The sequence below is a fragment of the Malaya genurostris genome, chromosome 1 (assembly GCF_030247185.1).
Source record: "Malaya genurostris strain Urasoe2022 chromosome 1, Malgen_1.1, whole genome shotgun sequence".
Taxonomy (NCBI): domain Eukaryota; kingdom Metazoa; phylum Arthropoda; class Insecta; order Diptera; family Culicidae; genus Malaya; species Malaya genurostris.
Window position 1 is genome coordinate 163,853,154 of NC_080570.1, and position 26,611 is coordinate 163,879,764.

Consider the following 26,611-nt stretch of genomic DNA (forward strand, 5'->3'; position numbering starts at 1 on the left):
CTCGGTTTGGTAGTATAAATGAGTTCCACAGGCTCACATATACAGTACAATTAGATGCAATATCATATAGTATCAAAGATAAACTAAAGGTAAGTTTACTTGCGATTTTATATGATCAAAATTGAATATAATTAATTATCAAGAAAGAATCTAATTGTCAATTTCATCATTCGCTAACAATCTAAGCGCCTCAACTAGAGCAAGTTTGTAATTAGTCAATTGAAAAAGTTTTTAGTTTAGTGTATCATCATCATTATCATCTTTATTTTTGTATTTATTATGAAGACCCTAGAAACGTTCCATTTTTAATGTTATTGTGCTCGGTCGTATCTTGAATACAACCCTCTAATTTTTTTTTCTTATAGGGTTGTTAAAAGAATGTTTCGTTCAGTTTGCTGAATTCATATACATGTAATTTTGCCATCATTCAATAACCATCACACACACAGGTATATGCACGGTAGCTGTATTTGTTTTTTCGTTGCATGGTTCATCTAACATATTGCATACCCACTTCTTTACAACACCCATACAACATACCGGCATTAGTATTGGTGAAAACGTTGAAAACCCAGCAGCTGCAAGATAATGTGACCCGCCATAAATAGCCTACTACGCTTCGTGGTTTACTTTATTCCTTTTGCGAGTAGTGAACATTCTGGATCGTGCTCAACATTTACAGCCATTTTTGAAGAAATTTTTTCACGTGCCAAGCTGTAATTTCAAATGGTGTTGAAATGAAGTCAACTATTTTTTATGTAGACAAGTGCTTAAACGTCTGCAAAACAGTGTAAGTTGGAACGGTTTGCTTGCAAACGCTTTAGAAAATAGATAGGAATTTCAACAATTTTAATAAACTGAGTTATTTCATGCTTCCAGAGCAATGTGTCGAAGAGGAGTGAATTCAATGACATAGAATAAAAAATACTGTTATAGAGCGATTAGTGAAATGAAACAATGATTTGGAAATACGTCTGTGAATTGTTACGCAGAAAATTGTCGATAATCCAAAATGGCCGGTGCCAATCGATTACTTTACGATCACCAACTTAGGTAAGCAGTATGCTTGAAAATTGAACAACATTTTAAATGCCAACCTAATTGAGTTCTAATTTCAAAATCTAATCTTCCTTCTTTGTAGAGTTTTCGTTACAAACAACATAAAACTGATGGGTTAGAAAACCATAAATGTGGTTAGAATGTCGCCGAAAAGTTAACCGACAAAATGGCATTCATCGATCAACTGGAACGATGACACTGTGGATGACATGGAACGGCTGAACACAAGGAGATCAACACAACTTCATCAGTTGGTATGACTCGTGCAATTTGCATATTTATATCCTGATATTAAGGATTTCAAAAACTTTCAAAGAGTTCCATCGTGATACCGAGGATAGACAAAAGTTTATAAAAAATCGATGTCGCCCGTAAAGTGTGTAGTGTAAATCGACGGTTCTATAGTATGGTGTTTTGGGTTTCGTACTGACGCTAGAAGAAATCAGGGCCATCAAGTTGTGTCATTAAATAGCATATTATTCTTTCAGAAGTAGAAAATCAAATATTCTTCGAAGATTTAGAGACATTTAGGTTAATCTCGATTGATCAGATTGTCTAGCTATATTGATATCTGAACTTTCATTTTGTTACATTCGATAAGAGTGAGGCACATATACTGTTCATCCAAGTGGAAAACGCATACTATTTTTTCTCCAAATTTGTTAGGTTAGGTTCTGAACTATATCAAATATCTCCGTAGTAAGTCAAAAATGTTGAAAGCGCAGTGAGTTTAGGACATTTCTATTACTGTTTTGAATTCGTATGATAATTTCTTGATCTATACAACATAATCAGGGTATTTATCTGCTTCAATAATGGCACCCGAAGTCGCGGTCGCCATATGATGGTCAACCTATTGTTTATAATTGCCATTTATCACAACGAAAAATGAATTTAAAATATTAGTTAAAGTAGATAGCAATGCGCGAACATAAAAGTCAGGATTTTGATCAAGGAGTCAATCAAGGTGCTTAAGAAAAACCGCGTTCGCGACTAAGGGAGAATCGGATTGTCAATGCGGACTATGACCATTCTCTGTCTTGTTCTTCAGAGTTCTCTTGTATTTTCAGTTATCGATGATGTGTTGTACGGTCGCCCAACGATTTCTCCAATTTCTCGTCAGTAGTATGCTTTCTTTCTTGTTTCATTGCAAACAAAAATTGTTTTCTTAGTATTTTAACTCAGTTACTCGCAGTTACTGCTGTTCTTTTTTTTCACTCTAGGCATGCCGGCTCCTTCCAAGTGGTCTGTGACTGAGTGTGTTTTTCAACAGCTTTCTATGTTTTTTTTTTATTTTCATTGTTGAAAGTGCACAGCAAAATTTTTGACACGTGATATTATCACTACGGAATATTATTTTTGTGAACGCAATTGTTCGATTCTTGTGAAGACTATCCGGTTCGAAGGACCAATGTTGGCGCTTGAGAAGAAATTCTCAAAAATGTTTGGGTGTTTACTGCCCAGAAAAGCTAGCAGTTGAAGTGTACGAATGAATCGCTGGAAGCAGGTCATTGTCCTCGTTCGTTGGTTTCATCCATAGTTTCGATTAAATTCCGAAAATCGAGTTCATTTAAATGCATTTCTGCTTAATTTGGACAAAGTTTAACACTAATAATTATTCCACCGCTTTCAAAACATGTTTATTTGTTTTGGGATTCCTTGGTAACTAGTCCATAGCAACTTAAACAGTGTTGCTCGAGAAGATTATTTTTATCATTTACAAGGGGTCGCTAGATTTGTGGTAACTGGCGGTGAATCGTTAGCGAACAGCTTTAATGCTGATTTTTCTTCGGAGTGCCTGGTAGTGTCGTCGGTTCAACTCTATTCATTTAGCCCTCTCTCTCTCTTTCTGAAATGATGAATAATATTCCACGTTTGCAGCTTAATCTAATGAAAATAATGATAGTTTCTGCTCGTTATTACTCACTACACATTTAAAACGTGCGAACTGGGATTTACTGGCATTTTTTTTTGTGCACAGTGGAAATTTTATTTCTGTGATTTTTGACAGTGATTGCTAGAATATGAAATATTTCATGGTTTACCTTATTTATGTTTTTTGGAAGATGCCGAAATTCTATTTGACCTAAGTGCACAGCAAAAGTTTCGACACGTGATATTATCACTACGGAATATTATTTTTGTGAACGCAATTGTTCGATTCCTGTGAAGACTATCCGGTTCGAAGGACCAATGTTGGCGCTTGAGAAGAAATTCTCAAAAATGTTTGAGAGTTTCTTTCTCAGATTTTAAGGAGGCTGGCAGCTTCGTGGACCGGGTGAATTAGGCGACAACTTCTATTGAAGGATACGCGATAACTCTACTGATTGCACGATAGTGCACTGCTTTTTCGGTTTTTAGGTCAGTTTGTGGTCTTCGACCAAAAACCGAACGGCCTAATCTGCTATACTGTTCTAGAAACCGGACGGTCTGTTCTAGATGTTTCCAATGCTATTATGTTAAATTTCACTGCCGATGTGGTTTAACTTTATTCATTTAGCCCTCTCTCTCTTTCTGCAAGTGTGAATAATATTGCACGTTTACAGCTTAATCTAATGCAGATATTTTCTGCCGGTTATTATTCACTACACATTTACTGGCATTTTTATTTTTCTTTTGTGATTTTTGACAGTGATGCAGAATTGCTGGAATATGGAATATTTCATGATTTACCTTATTTATGCAGCGGCATACTTTTTGGAATTTTCCGAAATTCTTTCTTATCTAAGGCACTGAATTGGTCAACAACCAAGTCTAATAGTTTGATGTTTTTCAACCGGACAGCAAAATTTTCGACACGTGATATTATCACTACGGAATATTATTTTTGTGAACGCAATTGTTCGATTCTTGTGAAGACTATCCGGTTCGAAGGACCAATGTTGGCGCTTGAGAAGAAATTCTCAAAAATGTTTGGGTGTTTACTGCCCAGAAAAGCTAGCAGTTGAAGTGTACGAATGAATCGCTGGAAGCAGGTCATTGTCCTCGTTCGTTGGTTTCATCCATAGTTTCGATTAAATTCCGAAAATCGAGTTCATTTAAATGCATTTCTGCTTAATTTGGACAAAGTTTAACACTAATAATTATTCCACCGCTTTCAAAACATGTTTATTTGTTTTGGGATTCCTTGGTAACTAGTCCATAGCAACTTAAACAGTGTTGCTCGAGAAGATTATTTTTATCATTTACAAGGGGTCGCTAGATTTGTGGTAACTGGCGGTGAATCGTTAGCGAACAGCTTTAATGCTGATTTTTCTTCGGAGTGCCTGGTAGTGTCGTCGGTTCAACTCTATTCATTTAGCCCTCTCTCTCTCTTTCTGAAATGATGAATAATATTCCACGTTTGCAGCTTAATCTAATGAAAATAATGATAGTTTCTGCTCGTTATTACTCACTACACATTTAAAACGTGCGAACTGGGATTTACTGGCATTTTTTTTTGTGCACAGTGGAAATTTTATTTCTGTGATTTTTGACAGTGATTGCTAGAATATGAAATATTTCATGGTTTACCTTATTTATGTTTTTTGGAAGATGCCGAAATTCTATTTGACCTAAGTGCACAGCAAAAGTTTCGACACGTGATATTATCACTACGGAATATTATTTTTGTGAACGCAATTGTTCGATTCCTGTGAAGACTATCCGGTTCGAAGGACCAATGTTGGCGCTTGAGAAGAAATTCTCAAAAATGTTTGAGAGTTTCTTTCTCAGATTTTAAGGAGGCTGGCAGCTTCGTGGACCGGGTGAATTAGGCGACAACTTCTATTGAAGGATACGCGATAACTCTACTGATTGCACGATAGTGCACTGCTTTTTCGGTTTTTTAGGTCAGTTTGTGGTCTTCGACCAAAAACCGAACGGCCTAATCTGCTATACTGTTCTAGAAACCGGACGGTCTGTTCTAGATGTTTCCAATGCTATTATGTTAAATTTCACTGCCGATGTGGTTTAACTTTATTCATTTAGCCCTCTCTCTCTTTCTGCAAGTGTGAATAATATTGCACGTTTACAGCTTAATCTAATGCAGATATTTTCTGCCGGTTATTATTCACTACACATTTACTGGCATTTTTATTTTTCTTTTGTGATTTTTGACAGTGATGTAGAATTGCTGGAATATGGAATATTTCATGATTTACCTTATTTATGCAGCGGCATACTTTTTGGAATTTTCCGAAATTCTTTCTTATCTAAGGCACTGAATTGGTCAACAACCAAGTCTAATAGTTTGATGTTTTTCAACCGGACAGCAAAATTTTCGACACGTGATATTATCACTACGGAATATTATTTTTGTGAACGCAATTGTTCGATTCTTGTGAAGACTATCCGGTTCGAAGGACCAATGTTGGCGCTTGAGAAGAAATTCTTAAAAATGTTTGAGAGTTTCTGTGGGGCTCGTTCTTTCTTTACGATTTAAGAGTTTTACTTTTGTACTGCTACTACCATTTATTATTAACAATTTTTGCTTATATACTACGAGTTAGAAAAGACTTACGTTTAATGTTAGTTTTTGTTTTATTCCGCGCTTGCGCATAGCCTGAATTTCGTGTTTCTTACCTTCCTTGGCTTGTGCGCATGCGTGGTTATACTATAAGGAAGAGAGAGAACACAGGCGTTACAAACGATTCCTTATTTCCTTCTTTTTCTTACGTTGCCCAGCTTGCGATCCCAACTATGACAAGTTAAATCCAGCTGTTTCTCCTCCCTTCAAGGAGGTCATTCACTTGTCTCGAGGCATGTGTTTTATGCTATTCCTTCCTTCTTCGAGGAGGTCATAGCCCTGCCCGAGATAAGTGCTTACATTATTTTATGTTAGCCCTTTAAACGACGACATCGGTCGTTGCTCTTATTTCTAACGGATTTTATGATTCGATGTCGTAACCCGGGAGCTCGACGATGCGGGAGATTTCATTTCTCGCTAGCTTAAATTTAGAATCCTAGTATGGGACTTAAATCTAGGCACGCTGGTGAAACTGTCAGCCACAGTTTCTTTCTCAGATATTAGGGAGGCTGGCAGCTTCGTAAACCGGGTGAATTAGGCGACACCTTCCATTGAAGGATACGCGATAACTCTACTGATTGAACGATAGTGCACTGCTCTTTCGGTTTTTTTAGGTCAGTGAAAAACTTATTTCTTTCAAGAAATAAAACTGATGGACTAACCGGCCAATTTGGTGTCTAAAATTTACAAATTTTATTTACATTAAATATGAAATATTTCATGGTTTACCTTATTTATGCTGCGGCATGTTTTTTAAGAAGATGCCGAAATTCAATTTGATCTAAGAAACTGAAATCGAAAATAGATGACGTGATTGAATTGGCTTACATGGACTGATTTTTCTGAATGAAACAGAATTCTCACTTCTGCAAATTGCTCTGCGGTCTCAGAAAATGGCACAGTTAAATTCAATCTGGCCATCATCAGATTCCGAGTGCATCGGTGAACAACCAATTCTAATAGTTTGATGTTTTTCAATCGGACAGCAAAATTTTCGACACGTGATATTATCACTACGGAATATTATTTTTGTGAACCCATTCACTTGATTCATGTGAAGACTATCCGGTTCGAAGGACCAATGTTGGCGCTTGAGAAGAAGCTTTCTGTTGTATCTTGTGTGTGTGGTGGTTGGACAGCAGAGAACAGTATTTGCGTGTCCTTACAGACAAGTAATAAATAGACACATTTTATAACTGAACTACTATACTTTAATAAAGATAAAAGACATACTACAGAAGACACAATAAAAGAAGTTGTCTGTACTGTAGACAACTGCCGGACTGGCGGTAATCTACTGACAGCAACATATGCGTCAACGCAGTGGCAGCATAACTGTCACTCGAGAGCATAATGGCAGTGTAGCCAGTATTGCCGTTTGGTTGGCTGCAACACTTTCGAAATCGTAGAATCTCGTCTACACGCTTCGCCAGCTTATAATCGAATGAGCCCATGAACGATGGGACTACTTCTTTTATAGTGACGTGCTGCCAGAGAGAGGGAGAGAGAGACTGCTACTTGTTTCTGGTCTGACGAGGCACGCCTGCACTCTTCGCTGTCTGATTTTAAAATCAGTCCAGTGTCATTTATAGGTTTTTCATATTTTGCTGCAAGTGAACGTGCGAAGCTTTGAGTGCTGGATCATTTCTTTCAGTTAATTCAATAATGCTTTTCTTGAGGTTACACAATATTTTATTAGTTTACATCTCTACACTATATGTACAATTTTCTCCTAATCTATTACTTCGAACGAATTTAAAACTAATACGTTCAAGCTTCGCCGGAAGACAGTTTGCTGTGTTTCGCTATAGGAACTAAGAAAGGACACAAGGATAATAAAATTGCATTGCCTGTCTGAGTTGGGATCTAATTCCGAAATTTAGACTCAACATTCTATCAAAACGTTATCTCAGACTATTATTCCAGGACTTCAGAAGTCTGGATTTCCCTATTTTTCTTACGGCCGTCTAGTTGGCACCAAAACAAATTGATCATTCGCGATACTACTCTTTTATACTTTCTGTCTGGGCGCAAATACTGGTACCCAAAGTTGATTACATTTTTTCCCGCAAGCAGCAGCACTCTAAACAGTATCTTCCTGATTGAATCGAAAATGCCAATATAAAAAATTTGACAGGAACTTTTTGATCGCACAAAGTCACTGTAATGTCAAATGCCGTTCACTTCAGGGATGCCAGATGAGCAGATTTCAAAAAGTTTTTGCCATCAAACTGTTGCAAAAATGAAAGCTAAATTAACAACATGAAATATGAAATTGAACATTTCATTAAAAGTACAATCCCTCAATATCTGCAGCGTTAATCAAAAATCTGTAAATTCAGAGATTAATCTGCTCAAAATAATAGATGAAAGGTATAGCAGTTATGATAACTGAAATATCAACTACAGAATTAACATAACTTAATTGTTTTCTCTTTCTGTTTTAATTTTTTTTAAACTTTGGAACACATCACATTGCATTTCAAACAGTCGAAAATTGTCGATTTCAGACTCTCAAATCAGAACCGCCACCTCCCGTTTATGATTCTGGCCAGAGAGTTATCGGTGGTTATCGAGTTGATGTTCATTCGAACTTGCTCGCTACCAACAGCAAAGGCAATGAAGCAAATAATGACTTGGTACGATCATTCAATTGACGACTAATTCCGGGAGCTTCATTTGAGTATAACAGCAAAAGTTAAATTTATGAGAAGGGATATGCATAAATTTCATTTTCAAATTTAATAATATTCGATTAAAAATGAAATTTTACCGCATACCGTTTGCTTTAATAATTATTTCGTTTTTCGGTTTTCGTTTTTCCTACTGAAAGTTTCTTTCGTTCTGGAATAATCCAGCGTCGTTGATATTTCTAATTTCCAAGAAGTGTTTCATGTCATCTGCCTATATAAGCACTTTTCGATATTTGAGTATGAAAATGTTACTTATATACATGCAGTATGAAATAAAAATAAGTTAAATTAGTGAGTCTGAATTGTAAATGATTAGAATGACAAGAAGGTTTCACATCTTTCAAAATCGATGAATTGATATGTAAGTGTTCCTAAAAAAAATGGTCTAAATGACATTGACTGTGATTTTCGTCATCCGATTCATCAAGAAAGCTGTTGCTTCTAACCATTGCAATTTCTATAGTTTCTTTCTATCTTTCTATTCTTCCATCGAGCAGTATTCTTAATCACTGATAAATCGATTTCATATCACCACCGCGTTTGTTTACATTCTGTCATTGGCTTTTCTGACAAGTGTTAGAATGTTTCGCCTACAACCTTCGTGTTTATTTTCAGTTTATTATTGAATAAAAACATTATTATTTACCGAGGACACTGATTTTAGCTCAACCTTGAATTCGCTGCAAATCCACGTCGGAGTTGGATTTCATTCCATTTGATAGTACCGCTAAAAACAAATTTCCCGAAACGGATTCGGTAGAAGCAAATGGCACTAACCACTGTGGTCTCCATTGTTTATCAATTAAAATTATCGATAAGTGCAACATTTTATTCCAGAACTATTTCAAACTGTTTGTTTATTTATTCTGATGCTCCTTGGTAACTAGTTCATAGCAACTTTAACAGTGTTGCTCGAATAGTTAATTTAGGTCAAGGGGCAAATCACTCTAAACTTTGTCTGAACTCAAACAAGTTTTACCAGGAGTAAAAAAGTTTAGCAGGGATCTCGCTGGATTAGAATGGGATTAGAGAAGTTTAGCCGAGATCTGGAAAAGCATTATTTTGACATAAGAAGCTGTAAACGTGGGAGCAGAGATGCCAGATATTTTCATAGAAAATCTGTATTGCTTTGTATAAAAATCTGTATTTATCTGTATTCACTAATGAATGGAAATTTCGGAAATAAAATTATGTTTAAAGATGTTATTCCATTAGATTATTGTTATAGAATGGCAGATGCAAGGAGCATTCCTTTATATCGTAAGTCCTTGCCTCACTGACAAGAACATTCAACGACGAAATTTAATTGTTTTTGTTATTAACCACAATTGAATTGTAAATCCATATACTTTTTTCGTTTGAAAATGATGACTTGGAATTCGAACATGGAATTCAAACGCCCAATACGCAACGTCAAGTCAGGTCATACAACTTTTCAGTCTGACAATAAAGTTTCATGACGCCATGACTTCCTTGAACATCAGTTCAAATTGGTTTCAAATTATGATATAAATGTATTTCAGCGTTCATCATTGAACAGCTGCACGAAAAAATTTTCATTTTAATATGGGCAATCAAACACGCTCAGATGGAAAAGTTTCATTATTTCTTTCTTACTTTTTGTGGTATCTGTATAAATCTGCATTTAATTTGAAAAATCTGTATAAAATCTGTACTCTGTATTAAATCTGTATGCGCATGTGCAAATCTGTATAAATGGCATCTCTGCGTGGGAGTTCGAATGACAGATACACTTCAAACAAGATTAGGCAAAATTAGGTTGGATTAGTTTTAAACTACCCAAACTTATCTAGACTAGTTGGGATTAAATGAGATTAGAGAAAATTATTTTGGAATGACATGAGTTCATTAGTATGATATTGTCTAGAGTTTAGAGTGATTTGCCCCTTGATTTAGGTCATTTTCAAGGGGCCGCTATATTTATGGTAACTGGTGGTAAATCGCTCACGAACACTTTTTATTCCGATTTTTCTTCGGATAGTCTGGTCGTGTCGTCGATTTAACTATCCTCAACTCACCTCTTTTTCAAACCGTTCCCACTTAAATCCAAAGGACGAAACTCCAGTATCATCAAGGCTTCTCCAATTCGTAAAATAGGAATTTCTTTCACTCTCAATCTTCAGGCAAACAGAACACTTGTGTCTGCTAGCAGCTTTCAACTAGTAATGCAGTCTCGAACTGCCTATATTTTCTTTTTCTATTTCTGACCGCACAGTCGTGGCGTTACGAAAATTCCATGATGATACACTGAGGGTGTACACATCACTCATGTATGTTTGTTTTTATCTGAAACTATTTTAGTTCCAAATCTGCAGCTAAGTGTCAATCAAGTGACTGAAAATATATTTGTTTATATTTAATATCACAACTGGGCAATCCAATTGTATGGCAGTTTTAATCATGCGTTTTGGTTAATTTTAAAAATAAATGTGATCCGATTGAACGAAATTATTAGTTGACTTACAACTAAACTTATAGTTAAATCAACTTTCACATTTTCATCTCCGTGTTTGCTGTGTCATGCATAAACAACCCACCCCACATTATCGAAATGACGGAATGCGTAATGAATTCTTACTCGACTGCATGATTTTTCAGTGCTCGATCGGTTCAGTGCTAGAATTTTCGCCTGAGTTGGCAGCTCGATCAACCTGATTGACAGTGACATTATAAATGTCATTGAATATTCGCTCATTTTATGAATGTGTTAGTGTGAAATTTAAGCGACTTAAGCCATTTCACTACACTCCAGCTAGAGGAATGGATGATGCTGACTAAGGTAGGCCGTTTTGTTAATTTCCAGCGAATTTCAATAGTTTATATTGGGATTCTAAGAAGAACTGGTTATTTACTAGTTCTGTATATCCGAAAAACATGAAGTTTTAAATTTATATATTCAGTTATATAATGTTTTCGTTTAAAAATAAACTGAAAATCAGCACGAAAACGTGCAAAATCAGGAAAGAAGAAGAAGAAGACGAATTGACAATTCAGTCCGCATCTTCTCACTCAATTCCGAATGATTTCCGAATCAACCGGTTGTAGGCGAACCGGTTCATTCGGAATCGGTTGTTGCACTGGAGTTGGAATTGATTCGGAATCCATTATGATTTCCACATGAAATTCCGAATGAAAAATTCTCGCCGATTCGTAATTGATTCGGAATCCATTCGGATCTGATAATGTGGGACAGTGCAACAACCGATTCCGAATGAAATATCTCCAACAACCGGTTCGTTTGGAAATCATTCAGAATCGAGTAAGAAAAGCTAAATGAATTGACGTTTAAGATTCTTCTTCTTTCTTTTTATTTTGTTTCGATATATATATATATATATATATATATATATATATATATATATATATATATATATATATATATATATATATATATATATATATATATATATATATATATATATATATAATACAAATAGAGCAAATAGAGGTTGTATTTCAACTTTATTTATTTATACATAAATTCATAATAACTGCAAAATAACATGTTGAGTTTATCTTCCCATTTCTATTTTTATTTAACACGGCTCTACGTTGATCGAGTTAGGTAAAGAAGGGAAAATACCTTGGCGAAACCATTTCAATAGATCATTTACTGCTATTGTTGATATATTGTAATGTGAAGACCACGATATGAGTTTGTTGGCTACATCATACACTTCTACAGTAGCAGATTCATCATCCGAATCACTGTCCATTACGTATTCATTCTCTTCATCCCGATCCAATAATTGATCCATTGAAATTTTCATTGTAGACAACAATGTCGTCCATTAGCACAGATCTTTCGTCATTACGTCTATCGATTTCACGTTGCACTCTTCTATATCGGGTGCTACTCGACATTTTTATAACTAATATAGAGTTTTATAATCATAATAATAATAAAAATCAAAATTTACCTTCGAAGCTTTTTTTTACTTTTTTCACGTTTTTCACATGTAGTTAATGACGTTTAATACAGTGGTGTCAGACGAAAATTCTAGCACTGAACCGATCGAGCACTGAAAAATCATGCAGTCGAGTAAGAATTCATTGCTCATTCCGTCATTTCGATAATGTGGGAAGGTGCTACTATCATGACATACAATAATGAATAAAGACTTACATTTCTTCTACTCCAATCCGCAATTCAATTCCAAACAATTTCCGAAAGAACAGAATATTTTGAAACCAACAAATTTATTTCTTCATCTCCACTATCGATTGCAATTCCGAATATTGAATAAAAAAAAGCGGTTTGCAAGCTTTAGATGGTGCTCATTTAAAACGACGGTGTCTTCGTTTTCCATTTTTATGGCATGGCTGTTTTTAGAAGGAATAATTATGACATTTTCACAAGGTAGACTGTTATGTAACCATAAGTTATGTTTTAAGGAATGCTTATGTCATTGATATTTCCAATAACTTTGGAATACATGAGATAATAGTTGTTCCACGGTAGTTCCGAATGTTAGATTTTGCACCAGACTTAAATATTGGTACTAGAAGAGAGGGGTTCCATGTATAAGGAAAAGTACATTTATTAAGTGAGGAGTTGAAAAGTAGTTGCAGTGATAGTGTAAGCTCTTCAAATGTCATGTTTTGACAGATAGTTTACGGAGATGGGGTTGGAAAATTCAGAGCATAAAAGAGAACGAACAGTTTCTGAATACGATGAATACGATTGATTTGCAGATTTCTATACTATTTTGCCCTACATTTCTGTCGATTTGCGATGGAAAATTGAGGCTTTTCAATTGAGCCTTTGGGTATCTAAAAAAGGTTTCAGGACAAGTCATTTATTTCGTTTTCATATGATGTGTTGTTGGCTATCTTGATTTGATTGTCTAGATCATTTCGAAGATAAGCGTTGCTTTTCTTATTTTCTTTGTAGATTCTGTGTTCTTTTCGCTTTCTCTTTTTTCAGTTGTGAATTGAACCAATTACCTGTAATTGGCTATTATGAGTTTCTGCTAATTCATCGTTTATAAAATGATAGAATTTGCGGTCCCACCTCATACTCCTACAAAGGTGTCAGCAGAACGAGTTATCTAAATGATGATTAATATTTTAGCACTTATCTTAACCAGTGAACAAAAAAACGATCTGAATTATATGCGTCGAGGTCTGCTACGGCTTCATCCGGCTTAAGTCCATATTTCTGATGCACTTCATGTATGCTAAATACAGTCGAACGATGTTATTTTCTGGGCGATGGACTGTAGTTTAATGTTACTGCCTACAGCTGGGTTTTTTCCGGTAAGGGTTAGTTTTATCGCCCGTTCTAAAGTTTACAAATGTTGAGATAATACAGCGGTGAAGGTGAACTAATTTCATTGTTATTGCAGGTGTTATTTGTCATTTTTTACTGTAATCGATTGTTTTGTTACTGTCGCTTTTACCCAGTTAACCAGTAAGCACTAATAATGGCATGAAAATAGCCTTTTATGAACACCAAAAATGCTTATAGCTCTATACCTGCAATCTGAAAGCTCGTCCGTTTGTAAATCAATCAGAATTCAGCTTTCAGAATGCACACTAGCCATAAATAACCATAATCTATGGATAGCCGCATATGTTGCCAAAGTCGGTCTTATCTCAGTCTCAAGTGCGATTGAAGTGCTAATTAGTGACGTACCTATTTCTACCATCTTCCTTACAATACTACGACGCAATCCTATCAAATCTTTTGTCCTTGTTTCTACACTGCGTACGGTTAAGCCGTTTGGATCCTAATCATTGTTTACAATTCTTTCCCGCCAACTGCGCAATTCGACTATGTCGGGTTTACTCACGGTTAGATATTTTGACAATCTTAGTTTAGATTAACGTTAGATCGTTAATATCTCTTGTTGCATTCAATGCAGCAACATAACTTTTTCTCCATACTATCGAAAATATGGTCAGTAATTTCTGATTGAATAAGTAAGTAAGTAGTATGAAATAATCATAAATAACTCCCAATTGAAATTTTCTACTATGTTTGATGTGAAATTTTCAACCGCATGGATTGAACGAATCATCGCACAAAGCGTATCGAGCAAAACCGACACAAAAATATGGAATATTTTCAGTGATTGAGTGCAGCGGTTATAAACCATGAGTATTTTTAATTAACTAATATGAGGGAGACACATTTATGTAAGTTGTTTAAGACGGTCAATTTAGTCATAATATTTATAACCATATTCTCGCATATTGCGAAAATGTTTACTCTTTGTTACAGGCCAAAGTCTTTGGCATGTTGACAACTCTTCAGTTAACTGATTCTAACTATGCATCATTTTATATGAGAACTGAAAAGTATTATAAGTTTTTTATATATACTTACAACAGACTTGTAAGTGCTCACTAAAAATATCTAATTTGTGAAGTGCATACCATATCGGTATATAAGTGAAAGATACGTTATTTTTTCTTATGATTTTTTTTGGAGGAATTATAGATGCCTTTTGACGTGAATACGTATTACTTTTACTCTCTGGAAGAGTGATAAGTTATTGATCGTGAGTGCCTCTTGTTTGATTAAACGTATCAACATATTTTTTTCTCCACTTAATCGGAGATATGATTGGCAATTTGTGATAGAATTTTCAGTAGTAAGACAATATCAAATAACTCGAAATTAACGTTTTCTCAGTTTCAAAATTCAACACCAAGATTTTTTGTCATTTTCTAAAGCCTAGCTCTAAAATACAGTTCCTCGTGCAGAATTTAAGGCCAGTATCGAGTACCGAACCCAGTGGAACTGAAACCGAATTTGGAACAGAATTCTGGATATTGATTCGACACTTTGACTTTGGATCTGAATTTTGAAACTGTATTTTGGATCTAAATTAGAGGTTCAGACCAGAATTCAGTTCTCAAATTCGTGTCCGGAATTCAGGTTTAGAATACAGTTTGAGAATTCTGAACCAGAGGCTCTTGAACTTCAGACCGCAATCCAGGAACAGAATTCAGTCCCAAAATTAATTTGTGTTTCATTAATTCAGTTCTAAGCTGCTTTCCAGAGACCAGGTTCAGAGTTCTAGACCAGAATGCAAGTCTAGAATTTGGTGCCAAAGTTCAGTTCTACAATACTAGAAATCTCACTGAATTTGGGAACTTAATTCGGAAAATTTCTGAGCTGAATTCCGGATCTTCTGAGCTGAATTCTGGATCCGAAACGGAATCCTGTATCGAAATTCCAGAGCTCAGGGTTTGGAATTAGGTTCAGAATTCAGAGCCGACCAAGAGTCCTGGGTTCGAAATCAGTTCCACCACACATGTTCAGTGAACAGTTTAACACGTCTGAATTCAACCATTCTGACTTAATTTACTGAGTTCACGTTCAGAATTTCATTCCCGAATCTAGCATAAAAATTGAGTTACAGAATTCAGTTCTAGCGCTCGGTGTCTGAATTCCAGTTTCAGTTTTTATTCGTATTCACGTCATCCAGTTATGTCTCTGACAATACTCACCCGCCTTTTTTTTGAAGCTGATAATTGCGTCCGTTTGAGTCATCTGAATTTATCGATGGGGTGTCAGTTTACTCAGAAGAACATCCCTTCCAAATTACTATGCTTATCAATATACAATTATTTATCTAAACATTTTTTTTTTTGAAAAGTCGAGAAATTGAATAAAGTTGATTTTGAGGGAAAGTTTTTAAAGTTTTATTTCAGTTTCTCTTTCCGTGTGGATCGAATTTACGGGGTTTTCTTTCCTGCCTCGAAGAATCAGATGCCCAACTTTCTGCTTTTCTTCAATGGCTTCAGTGGGCCATTTAGCGCATTCCACAAAGCAAGACATACGACTTACAATTTGCAAATTGAAATACGAACGCCATGATGAAAAATAAACAAACTACGAAATATCTTACCAACACTCTACAAAGAATGAAGTTTGGCAGCCATCTTGTGTTGATTGCAAAGGAATCCTCTGACACGCAATTGTTTTATGTTTTGTTGAAGCTAACGACGTCTTTCCGTGCAGCGGGAAGGATGTTTTAGCTTCAACATTTCTACTAAATCTCTCGAGTTCAATAAGCGGGAATCAATCTAGTGAAACATCGAAATCGTAGTCTATAATCATGTATTTCAATATATGCTAAGTATTTTCTTCCGACTGTCTTGAAGCGTCGGTCTGTGTTAATGCACAAGACCCAAAAGCCGAGTTTTTGATTGTTTGTGTACCACTTGGTGCAATGCCATGAACGGAGTTCAATCCAAACATAGTTTTTGGAACGGAGGAAGAGTCATTGCCTTTGTGAAGGTTGAAGCCAAGGCTGAGTTTGACTAATATCTACCAGTTTCTCCGTTCAGTTTATTTTTACTATCATTTAAAACCATCGTTCTGCCTTTCTGAAAAACAGTGAGAGACATAAATCTGCAAATAATTACGGTAACGCACCTCAAGAGCCAAACTGTTGGCATTCCAGATTAAAATAAAATGACAGAGAAATTTCTTAGGATGTCGTCATCATAACTGTACCCTTTCTTAAGCAGCCTCAGCAAATGGAGAGTTGTGACCAACACAAACGCTGTCACAGGGGTTAAATCAAATACAAATAATAATACCCCTAAGTCTCATACAAACGAACCGCCAATGTTTGGTTCACAGCCTGAACAAGTAAGCCTAGCAAATTACTTCCTTTCATTGCGATAGTTTGAAAATGTGGAAGGAGATCGTTTCTGGCAACGCTTTATGCTAGTTGCTACGGTGCAAAACAAACTTGTTTGTTTATGTTTATCGTTGCTGTATTGAACTGTAACAATCAGTCTAAATATCACCGGCACTAGCACAAAAGATGAAAAATGAACACAAACACCCACGAATCTACAAATATCAATACATTCATGGTGACTTAACCATTCTAGATTATTGTTTAACTTACATTTCGCTTGTGATCTTGATTATCAGATAAAAACTGTTTGTTTATTTATTTTTCACTATAATAAACAGTAACTATGGTGAACTTGTTCTTACCCTCCAGTGTTGCTAGTTTTATAGAAAACTCGTTAAAGTACATTGTCACTCTGACAGTGTATCATGACAGTGTACCGCAGTGTATTTGGTTAAATGACAGAAACCATTACTCGTGACGCAAACCCTTCGCAAAATTCGCTGGTATGGTCTCTATGGTTTTCCCGACGACACGACCTGCCACTCGTCTATCAAAACTGTATCGTAAATTTAACTCCCCTCAGTAACTGGAAATGTCAAATCGAAAACGCTAGTGAATTTTTTTAAACTGGCAGCACAAGTTGATACATTTATTGATTTTGAATAACAATCGCCATAACCTTGGTAACTGCATATCGAAGGTAAGATGAATGTAAACAAAATAAATTTCAGATCGGTTATTATATTACGGAACATTTTAATGGATTTACCTGACTCGATCGGAATGTAAAAATTGAGGAGTATGAGTTATGTCTTTTATAAAGCCAAGTTCAAAATTCAGGTCTTGACTTGAAACCGTTGTGTGAGAAGGAAGACATGGAAATGACCGACGAGCTGAGCGAGGCTAGTGCTCTGCGGTACCTGCATAACGCACGGTAAAATGATTTCTTTGTGGAATTCCACTAGTAATTCTCGAATAGTGGCCAACAAGGTGAAATACTGTTTCCACTACTGGGCAATCAATCGACACAAAACAATTTTGACACCGGTATATTACACCGAATCCTACTGCCCAGAAAAGCTAGCAGTTGAAGAGTACGGATGAATCGCTGGAAGCAGATCATTGTCCTCGTTTGTTGGTTTCATCCTTAGTTTCGATTAAATTCCGAAAATCGAGTTCATTTGAACGCATTTCTGCTTAATTTGGACAAAGTTTAACACTAATAGAACTATTCCACCGCTTTCAAAACATGTTTATTTGTTTTGGGGTTCCTTGGTAACTAGTCCATAGCAACTTAAACAGTGTTGCTCGAGAAGATTATTTTTATCATTTACAAGGGGTCGCTAGATTTGTGGTAACTGGCGGTGAATCGTTAGCGAACAGTTTTAATGCTGATTTTTCTTCGGAGTTCCTGGTCGTGTCGTCGGTTTTCCAGCAAACAAATCTATTGGAAAGAAAGAAAATTTTGTTATACAATCGGATACTTCACCAAACTCCAAATTTGACTAATATGTATGTGCTTTTAACCAGCTATACCACACCGGGACTATCCGGAAAGGGGTTTCTTTTACTCGCTAATAATTCACGTCCTGTTCATTCAAGGTGTAGATTCAGAAGTGAATATTAGCTTCATTCATTAGAGAAAGCTTAAAAGACAGCAGTGTTGCGCGGAGCGCTAATCTGTTACTGAATACACTCTAAAGTGTAACTAGTTATAGTTATGCTTATTTCGAGAAACCGAACCACCTATAACTGTTGAAAACCAAGATGGACAACCAAAGGGTTGATACAATATTGAAACTATTTCTGAAAAGCGGAACCAGAAAGTCTCCTTTGGGAGAACACTCAAAATCGAGGGCTGACAACTTCTTTAGAGTCCGGAAAACGGTATAAAGAAGAGTGTCTATGTACTAAATATGTTCATGTTATAGAAGTTAGGCTAACTTGTCACATTCGATATTTTTATGATTTATTCGGTACCCTTCTCTGTACATTTACCTTATGGCTAGTGACGTCACTAATAAATTTAACTACTTGCGCTTTTGATGGGTTTTTGTTGGTGTAGGGCTTTATCACTAATTCTATTCATGCGCAGTTTTGATTTTTCTTAAACGCTTTATTTTTTACACTTGATGAAGATAATCATCACAATCTGTTTCTCTTTGCTAATATGTACGTTTAAGAAAATGTTAACTCTGCTGTAATAAAATTCAAAACGCATGTTTTTGTTTCCTGACATTGATCTCCTTGGCGAATTATTCTTTTTGAGTTAACCTAGTATGAGTCAACTTGTACGGGGTCGTGATATTATCGGCCGTGATATTATTTTTATGTTTCTCTGCAAGTCGTCATCATATGACCAAAGGTCGCATGAGTCATTGTAAGCGCGAGTTAAACAAATCAGAAAAATTTTCGCGCTAATGTCATCCTAATAGATTTTCCTTGCATTTTGTTTTCTAATGATTTAGCGCTCACAATAAGTGCCAACATTCAAGTATGGGTAATTCCTTTTAAACTTTGAGTAATCAGAAAAATAATGGAGACTCACCATACTAATACTGCTTCGCCCAACATCCTCAATCTAGAATTCCTATTCCGTACTCCTGACGTATCCTTGCTGAGCGTACCGCGTCTTTCTTCTTTAGGTTCTACGAACTGGAACTGACACTGTACTCACGTAAAACTGACTGTCCGAATAACTACCGTTCACTCTTTAAAACTGAACTAACTAACTTGTCCACGGGCCGAGTAACTAACTGACTACGCGAAACGACTACTTAATTTGTCTACGGGCCGACGCCCGAGACTTATGGCTATTTACCGCGCACTTTTTGAAACTTAACTAACTCTTAACTCTTCCCAACTATGGGTTTTTAAACTCCTAACATTTACTTTCGGGTGAAGCCCGAAGATTTTAGTACAAGCCGAGCTTGTGATTTTAAGTAGAAAGTTCATCCGACTTTCTCCCGAAGTTCTACCGAAAGCCGAGACCACTGTCACTATGCCAGAGGGCAGTGACCAGTGTCCGTGAAAAAAGTAGCTTTGTTTTTACAACATTGCTGCGCTGACTAATGCCCGGAACTGTCTATGGTTTTATAACAATAGCTTCTTAAACATCGTTGCGATGACTAATGCTCGAAAATGTGCACGCTTCTATAACAAAGTTTATACATGAAGGTTGCAGCTACGCTGATATGAGAGTTTCCTTCACAATTTCCTACTTTTTCTGCAATACTAGCAAATTCGAAGGAAAATTTGCTAAGGGCGCTGCAATAGAAAACCGATTCGGATAGTGTTGTATTTTGTGTGTTTAGATGGACAGCAGCGAACAGTATTTGCGTGTCCTCCCAGACAAGTAATAAATAGACACATTTTATAACTGAACTAGTGGACTTTAATACTTAATAAAGACATACAACGCAAGACACAACAAAAGAAGTTATTCTCTTTGATTTATCCTAGTATGAGTCAATTTGTACGGGGTCGTGATATTATCGCTACGAGATATTATTTTTACGTTTCTCTGCAAGTCGTCATCATATGACCAAAGGTCGCATGAGTGCGTATAGAAAACCGATTCGTATAGTATTATTATATGCAATATTGTTAAAAACAATGGGCTTATTATATTAAGAGGAATCAAAAACTGCAATAAAAGATAGTTGCATTATTATAAAAACTTTGTTATTTATTTTTATCATTTCATAATAATTTCGTTTTTACACTTACGTCTATCGTATCGTATCGATTTTCTGTGATCGCGCTGTTCTTTCAGGATTCGAGCTTTACTACTGGTGAATCCCTGGAAGCACTTTTTGATATTAACGGTAAAGAAGTGTGAGCCCCAAAGCTAATATATAATAAATAAATCATTTCACTAGTCAGTAATGAAAAAATGGAACATACCTTATTATTTCATGATTCGTAAATATATCCTTAATGGGTGTTGAAAGATCTAACGTGTCTGCGATTATAAATTGCTTTATGATGCAGAAATCCCAGGTGAACTGCCTGAAGCAGCTGATGAATATCGAGGACTCACCACATACATTACGAAATGGGATAAGTTCTATCGAGTTTTCATATAATTTTTTATGTGATATTCTTATCAATTCATTATTTTTACACTAATTTAGACTTCATGTACATTCTTAATAAAAAATATAAATTTCCATATGGCTTCAATGAGTTATACGATGCATACGATTCATATGACGAATCTAATGAATATAAAAAAGATTTTCATTTCAGTGCATGAGTGCGTATAGAAAACCGATTCGTATACCGATTCACAGACAAATAATAAATAGACACATTTTAAAACTGAACTACTGGACTTTAATACTTAATAAAGACATACAACGCAAGACACAACAAAAGAAGTTGCCTGTACAGTTAGACAACCGTTCTGAATCTCAGTCTAGCCGGACTGGTGGCAATCTCCTGACAGCAACATATGCGTCAACGCAGTGGTAGCTTAATGTACGATTCAGACGATCCGGCTTCTTCCGTCACCGTCACCGGAACGTCAGCCTCCGTCAAAATTAGTCAAACGAGTTTTCCCTTTGCGCATTCACACGATCCAGCAGAGATCCGGAACGTCAACGTCCGTCAACGGCAAGCTCCGTCAACATTTCTCCAAAAGAATATTTGACGGACTGTGATTATCGCACACATGCACGATTCATATGATTACGGTATTGAGCTGACGTTTGTTATGAATGTATTCGGTGTCAAGATCCCACTCTTAAACAAAATATACCACATATAGGTAATTAAATTTATCAGTAGATTTGCAAAGTACGTTACGTTGGTGAGTGGAACTCATTGTTTTGTTTTTTTCCTCTTTCTAGCTAATTTTTAAAGTTATTTATTCAATTAAAAGGTAGGAAAACAACAGATTGATTGGCTTCAAAAGCTCCCAGATTTTGTATTAGTGGAATAAAATTGTGCGGAACTAAGTTCTTAAAATTCTGCGTGTAAGAAAATGACATGACGGACACGGGTAGGAAACCGGATCGTGTGAATTAGGATGACGGTGACGGACGTTGACGTTCCGGTGACGGTGACGGAAGAAGCCGGACGGTCTGAATCGTACTTAACTGTCACTCGAGAGCTCAATGGCAGAGTTGCCAGTATTGCCGTTTGGCTAGCTGCAACAGATAGCACTTTAAATTGCGAGTTCGTTTCTTTCTTTCCTTGGCGTGTGGAAAGCTCGAATAGCTTCAAGTCTTGCATTATATGTTTCTTCGTTCTTTCGCTCTCTGAACATTTCTGCTGCTTTTACCTTCGTGTGATCTGGGGTTTGTGCAAGATTTAGTCTTAAATATTCATATTACATGGTCTGGAATGTGTGAGGAGATTTAGTGTTAAAGGCTCGTATTACAGGACCAATTACGGTGCTTAAGAAAAACCGCGTATGTGACTAAAGGAGGAATTACCCCCTGTAATCCCAATTTGTTGGTTGTACATGATTGACACTCCTTCTCACACTACTACTACTACCGTGATTACCTACTTGGGTTAAGGCGAAAAATTAATAGGGTAAACTCATTATAATTTGACCATCGAATAACGCACTTCGCTGAAATAAAATTTTGCAAAATTGAACCATTTCAGAGATGTACTTTCTTAGAAAACATGGAATTTTTAGGATTTAGGTCCTTTAACTCGATGAACATTTCCCTTTTATTTGTTACGTCTCACTCTCACAACGTTCTCTCACAAGACCTTGTGTCTTCTTACAAGCTTTTCTGTCTTTTTCAGTTCAATTTTTTCATCTCTTTCTGCTTTGGCTGATGCTTCTTTTTCTCTTTTCAACCTACAACGTCACTCCACCCTACCCCCTGTGGAGTGGCGACCGACCCTGCGACAGTGACAGCTCCCTCACACGTCTGTCTACTGGGTCCACCTGGTCTATTGTTATCTGACAAGCTTCTTGCATTCCTTGGAGTCATGGAAACTGATGAGATCTTCACCCCGGTAAGCTTCGTATTCCCCTGCTCTCTACGGTTTGCCGGAACTGCACCGATACCTCCCTGCTACTAAGCTGCTAAGACAACGGTAGCCGATACTAGCGCCTTTCAGATATTATGAGGCATAACCTTAATCGTCTAATGGAGATCCTTCGGTTCCATAGCCTGCCATTGAATTTTACCCGGATCGAACATCCAGTTCGAGAGTAACGGGGTGAAAATGCAAAATCAGCCCATAGTCCGGTTCTCTTAATTTCCCCAGAGTTGGTTGAATAGATTTTCACAAATTTAGATTCGAATGAAAGATTTTATGGTCTCATAAACTCCTGTAAACTTTTGTTTGGATGTGGCTCAACGATGTGTTTAAAATTTATACCGTCATGTGCAGCGACAACGCAAAAGAAAACGAAGAATTCTTATAAACTAGGCTAATTTTTTTTTTTAATTTGCAAAGGTTATGCTAGTGTATGCTCAAACATATTCTTATTGAAGATTCAATTAAAACTTGTTTGTGGAATTCTTTAGTAATTTTATGAACATTTAAGTTATATGAGAACGGAATCATTACTCCACTAAGTGGATGAGCCGTTGCGTTTATGCTCTCCGTGTTTGCAAACCATCCCGTACTTGTCTCAGTTTATGGTTCATCATCATCTTCTACATCACAGTCGATATTCTTACGTTTGGTAGAAAATACAACAACAACTTTTCTGATGATGCGAACGACGCAAAAAATATTCTCCGGAATAGTGATGTCTGATTTTTCGTATTAATCGATTATTAGGTATTCGATTAATAAAAGTAGAGTCGATTAGTGTAATCGATTACTATAAAGCATTAATCGATTAATGCAATTAATCGAGCAAATTATTCTAAACAGAATCTGAGCTGCCAAATGAAAATCTGTGTTGAATATCAAATCTTTACCATTAGTGTATCATACAGCAAGCAAAAATATAAGAAAATGTGGTTGAAATGTCTAGAAAATTCAATAAAATCTATGATCAAACGGATGGTAAAATGTATGAACATTGTAACCGTGGGCAGAATGGATCAAAAATCACTATTTAAACTGAAATTCATATTTCCTTGAATTAAGACAGATGAAACTGCAACTCTCATCATAGCAACGTTTAGCCTTAAGCTGCATACAGAGTGAGTGCGAGAAGCTGAGCCGAGCTTGGTGCTGACCAAAGCAGGAAACGTACTTACAGCAAAACAAAGGGACCCTGTCAAAGTGAAAGCTGAGCCGATTGCTCACTTGTACTCTAAGTCCTTTTGATTAGCTACTAGTGTCATTCTCGCTTTTGATTTGCCAATGTTAGTCACCAGCTCGGCTGAGCTTCTCGCGCCCACTATGTCTGCAGCCTAAGGCTAAACGTTATCTACTAAGGCTGTGAACCATTTCGCGGTTAACTTTAACTGTTGGTTGAATTTTTTCAGTGTCGGAAAATAACCATCAATCTATCAAAAATAACCATGCTCTCGAACAGAGTTATTTTTGACAACATCAAAATAACCACTCAAGTGTCAGATTTCGGCCAAAAGTTAAAATTAACCGCGAAATGGTTCACAGTCTAACTGATATAAATCTCGATTAATTGATTGCTATTAATCGATTAGCTCGATTAGTGGCACTGTTGTTAATCGATTACAAATAATCGATCACTTTAGCCTTTTAATCGATTATTTTGATTAATCGAGTAAAAAAATACATCACTACTCCGGAAATCATCAACTTATAACAGTGATATTAAAACTACGAAATGTCTCTCCAATGCTTCCTTCTAAAATGATAGAAAGTGCAGCATTATTTTGACACCCTTTGACAATATGATAATTGGTGGCGCCATTCAATAATTCGACACTGGAAAAGAAAATTAAATCCAATGGAACAATAAATCATTAACAACCGAGCGCCTTAGGGATTAAAAGAAAAACTTTATTTATTAGCACTGAAACCAGTAACCATTACTCTAATTTTTACTATACTGACTCCGTTCTGTGTAGACAGGTGCCGATGATTGTGACAACTGTCACAATGCAAAAAAAGGGACCCGCCTACTGGGACGAATTCTGTGATTGATACAAATGTGGCTGAAGAGCAGACACAGCCGGAGTATTTTTTATGCAGTTGCAGAAAAGAAGTTTACTAGATAAAAAAAATTTATTAACACGTGGAATTGTGTTCAGTTAGGATCAAAAATGTATTCTCGAAAAATGTCAGAGTATTATGACGATCATAGGTATAAGTCTCCAAATGTATTAGTAGATTGTAGAACAAACGATAAATATTGTGTAGAACTAAGAACTTACTTTAAAATTACAGCTGTATAATAATATGAAAATACTGACAATAAAAACTATCAATTCAAAAGCAACATTTTTTATTATTTTATCTATCACAAGTACCATAACCGATTATTTCTGCCAAGTTTGGATGTTCCGCTATTGAATCGTGCTTTGATTTCTTAATAAACGAACTATTCAATAACTCTGGGTGAGTATGCTGTTCTCAGTCTTCTCGAGTTCGTGGTGGATCCTGAGACGAAATAGTCAACTGGTATGTATAGTACAATACTTCCAGACTTTAGATCCAGTTTTTATCTGTTCCATAGGACAAATGAATAAAAAGAGACATTTCAAGCAGCAAATGATGAGGAGAAGATGAGTAGATGAAAGTTTATAGTTGTAAATGTTGTTTGCGAAGTGAGATTGTACATCCCGGCGTTGGCGCACGGTTTTCGACCGATGAAGACTGCTGAGATGTGAGTTCGAAAGTTAGCGACTGCTGTGAACGATTATCTCGTATCTGTCAGCAGACACCATCAAGAGGTCGATGACTTTTTCTTTGTTTATTTTTACTAAGTTGATATATTTATTTGTCTATCATTTATTAATTTAAAAAAATCTAGATATAAAAACTCTCATTGAAGTTTGTTAGTCTGTCTCTTCGGCTGAGCTGAAACTTTTTCATCTTTCGTACTGACAGATTATTTACATTCAAATTATACCATAAATAATTTCAAATAGATACATCACTCGCAAGAAATATTCACGATCAAAAACGTGGATTCAAAAGTTCTTTGACGTCTGTGTAACACAAAAATTTGCTGGAGTTCCAATCTCACGCTCCACGTTTGTCGAACTACGTGGGTTTAACGAATCCCGAATCAAGACGAATCCTGAAACATTCTAACTAACCCTCAAGTTAAACGGTAGTACAATTCATTGGTTTATGATTCAAGTATTATCACCTTAACCATAAATAAAGTACATCTTGATTACCCAGTGAAATAGTAATGTAGTTGAGCAACTCGCAACACCAAAAGCGCCAACTGGTGAAAAAAGTACACACGTTTCTCACTAGAGGTGCTGTCAGTGTTTCCGTACAGTGAAAAATCTGGCTTTATTTGATTTATGTCTTAACATTTATCGAAACGTTCCCGCTTAAATTCTCCACGCCAAAAAGAATACAGAAAAATTATTCCAACACATCCACGCAGCGCTGCCCATAGAACAATGTCAAAAATTTTGTGAAAAATATGAAAAATTTTGACAGGTCTCACGTGAATTGTGTATTTATTTCTTTGTCCGATTTTCTACCTATCATGAAGTTTTATCTACCTGTTCGAAAAATTGCAACCTACTGGATGCTAACAATCGACATTGGTATTAGTGAAATTTTTTAGATATGCCCTAAATATCCTGATGTGATGCAAAGTCAGCACTATTTATTAAGCGAAATAT

At 36.1% G+C, this 26,611-nt stretch overlaps 1 long non-coding RNA gene across 1 annotated transcript; it reads left to right on the forward strand.

The window, feature by feature from the left end:
• The first annotated feature begins 595 nt into the window (after positions 1–595).
• On the forward strand, positions 596–25,242 carry LOC131426633 (uncharacterized). Its single transcript, XR_009229134.1, has 4 exons — positions 596–790; positions 880–1,053; positions 1,142–1,313; positions 24,872–25,242. It is a non-coding gene; the product is annotated as an uncharacterized LOC131426633 (long non-coding RNA).
• Positions 25,243–26,611: the final 1,369 nt, after the last annotated feature.